Consider the following 3708-nt stretch of genomic DNA (forward strand, 5'->3'; position numbering starts at 1 on the left):
CGGTGTACCAAGTGGCACCCGGATGGTGGGCTTGGGAACCCTGCACACATCGTTTGAGGCCGTGGCGGAAACCTCGGCCGGACTTCCGTACGGGTTACTCTCAGATAGGCGATAAACCTGGACTAGGTACTAGTGTGGTTAACGGTCGTGGCCGACTCCCTCGCTGGGCTTCCGCTTGAAGGTTGCCGAGGTGCATGACGTGCACATAGCGATAAGTGGCGAGAGCGTGTGTGACAAAGTACACCCCTGCACGGTTATGATCTATTCGAATAGCCGCGTCCGCGGATATGGACTACTTGGAGACATATGTTGTTCATAGATAACTTCAATGGCTACTCATAAAATTGCCAAGATAAGCGTGAGTGTCGTGGACGGCATTTCCGTACGGAGACGGAATGATTCCACGATAGTGTATTGTTGTGGTGTTAGTGGACTCGTGTGCGAGAAATCAAGTTGTCAAAATTATTTAAAAATGCAAGTTGTCTAGCCACGAGTCAAATGCTGGCTTTCCGCATGAAACCCCATGATACCTTTTGATACCTTGCATGAGTAGTTAGTTCTCCTAAAGTCTTGTTGAGTACCTTCGTACTCATGTTTGCTTAATAAATGTTGCAGAGGTTGCTAATGACCCTAATGGAGGGTTCTTCGTATACATCGACGACGACGAGTAGCTGGTGTCCCAGCTACGATCTGGCCCTACGTCGGCTCTATAGTATAGTCAGGCCATGTGCCTTCTAGTTGCACTGCCTGTTCCCAGACAGTTTATAACTCTTCCACTGGCTTATATTGTATGACTGCTACTATGGGTCGAGAGACCTTAATGTGTAATATTATGTGTGCGGCTCTTCCGAGCCTCTTAAATAAAGCTTGTATGTTTATGGTTATGTTGTGATGCCATCGATGTATCTATACATATTGGTATGCCATGCGTACGTGTGTCATGCTTGATATGTACGGGGTTCGATTACCTAGTCGTGATCTTTAGTAGCACTCCTTACAAGGAAATGCCCCTTTGTGATCCAACGAGCCTTGGTAGTTCGCTACTGCTCCAGACGCATTGGTTGACCGGCATGTGTCCTTCTTAGCTGCTGTGTCTGTCCCCTTTGGGGAAATGTCACGCGATGTAATGGAGTCCTTGTAGCTTGCTACGACTCGTCTACATTCGCTGATGATCGACACCTGCTTTGTTGGGTCATGTATGCCTGTCCTTGTGCGGTACTGCCACTTTGGTTTATGACTAGACATGTCGATCCGGGTTCTTTGACATTGGATTGCTAGCGACACTATCGCATACGTGAGTCAAAAGACGCAAACGGTCCCGGCTAAGGTAAGGCTGCAGCCGTGGAGTTAACCGTGCGTGAGACCACAAAGGGATGCGATGTGTTACAGGCTGGATTCCTATGGCTTAGGATCGGGGTCCCGACAGTCTCTCCATAGGAAGATCTGAATATGCGTAGGAAATTTTTTGAATTTATGCTACGCTACCCAACAATTGCTTCCTTTTTAAATAACATGGTCTTGGAAAGTTATCCCTACAAAATCATATGGTTTGGCCATGCTCCATCTTCCCCATACAAAGTATCTAAATCATGCACAACCCCGATGAATGTCAAGCAATTTTTTCACACTTTTTATGTTCTCAAACCTTTTCAACTCTCACGCTATACATGAGCGTGAGCCATGGATATAGCACTATAGGTTAAAATAGAATATGGTGGAGCTTCCAAAAATAAAGAGGAGAAGATATTCTCACATCAATAAGGTGTATCAACGGGCTATGGAGATGCCCATCATTACATATCAATGTGAGTGAGTAGGGATTGCCCTGCAACAAATGCACTAGAGCTATAAGTATATGAAAGCCCAAAAAGAAAACTAAGTGGTCGTGCAAAAGATGAAATTCCACTAGTTATATGAAAGTGACAAAATAGGAGACTCTCTATGAAGAACATGGTACTAGTTTGAAGCACAAGTGTGGAGAAAGATAGTAGCATTGTCCCTTCTCTCTTTCTCTCTTTTTTTGGTGGGCATCTTTTGCCTCTTTTAAAAAAAATTGGCTTCACTGGCCTATTTTATTTTTTGTAAAGTCCAGAGAATCATCCCAACTTGTGAGCAAATCATAGCTTCTATCATCATTTTCTCACACGGGACAATGCTCTAATAATGCAAATCATCACACTTTTATTTACTTACAACTCAAAGATTACAACTCGATATCTAGAACAAAATATGACTCTATATGAATGCCCCCCCCCCCCGTGGAGTACCGAGTGTGCAATGATCTAGCATAGAATTGACATAAAATGGACAAGCCATGAAAACATCATGATGGCTATCTTACGATCATGCAAAGCAATATGACAATGATGGTGGGTGTCATAAAAAATGGGACGGTGGTGTTTCATGCCAATATATCTCGGAATGGCTATGAAAATGCCAAAATAGGTAGGTATGCTGGCTGTTTTGAGAAAAGTATATGTTGGCTGTTTTGAGGAAGGTGGGTTTAATGTACCAGCGAAAGTTGTGCGGTACTAGAGAGGCTAGCAAGAGTGCGTATAATCCATGAACTCAACATTAGTCATAAAGAACTCACTTACTTATTGCAAAAGCATATTTGTTACCGAAGCAAAGTATTTGATGCATGCTCCTAGAGGAAGGGTTGGTAGGTGTTAACCATCACGCGATCCTGACCTCCACACAAAGGTTGACAATCATTAAACACATCGTGCTCCGACTTCATCACATAACGGTTCACCATACGTGCATGCTACAGGAATCACAAGCTTTAACACAAGTATTTCTTCCAATTCATAATTACTTACTAGCATGACTCTCATATTACCATCTTCATATCTCAAAACTATATGCAAGGAATCAAACTTCTCATCATATTCAATGCACTTAATATGAAAGTTTTTATTATATCCCTCTTGAATGCCCATTATATTAGGACTAAATTCATAACCTAAACCAATTACCATTCTGTTTAAAGACTCTCAAAATAATATAAGTGAGGTACGAGATTTTAATAATTTCTATAAAATAAAACACCGTCGTGCTCTAAAAGATATAAGTGAAGCACTAGAGCAACATTGCCTAGCTCAAAAGATATAAGTGAAGCACATAGAGTATTCTAATAAATTCATGATCCAGAGTGTCTCTCTCAAAAGTTGTGTGCAGCAAGTATGATTGTGGAAAACTAAAAAGTAAAGACTCATATCATATAAGATGCTCCAAGCAACACACATATCATGTGGTGAATAAAAATATATCCTCAAGTAAATTTACCGATCAATTGAAGACGAAAGAGGGGATGCCTTCCGGGGCATCCCCAAGCTTAGGCTCTATGGTATCCTTGAATATGTCTTGGGGTGCCTTGGGCATCCCCAATCTTAGTCTCTTGCGACTCCTTATTCCATAGTCCATCAAATCTTAACCCAAAACTTGAAAACTTCACAACACAAAACTCAACAAAAAAACTCATGAGATCCGTTAGTACAAGAAAAATAAATCATCACTTCAGGTTCTGTTGTGAACTCATTCTTTGTTTATATTTATGTAATATTTACTGTATTCCAACTTCTCCATGGTTCATACCCCCTCAATACAACCCATAGATTCATCAAAATAAGCAAACAAAACAAAGAAAACAGAATCTATTACAAACAAAACAGTCTATAGAAATCAATAAACTTCGAATAATTCTGT

This window comes from Hordeum vulgare, chromosome 5H, assembly GCF_904849725.1.
Source record: "Hordeum vulgare subsp. vulgare chromosome 5H, MorexV3_pseudomolecules_assembly, whole genome shotgun sequence".
Lineage (NCBI taxonomy): Eukaryota > Viridiplantae > Streptophyta > Magnoliopsida > Poales > Poaceae > Hordeum > Hordeum vulgare.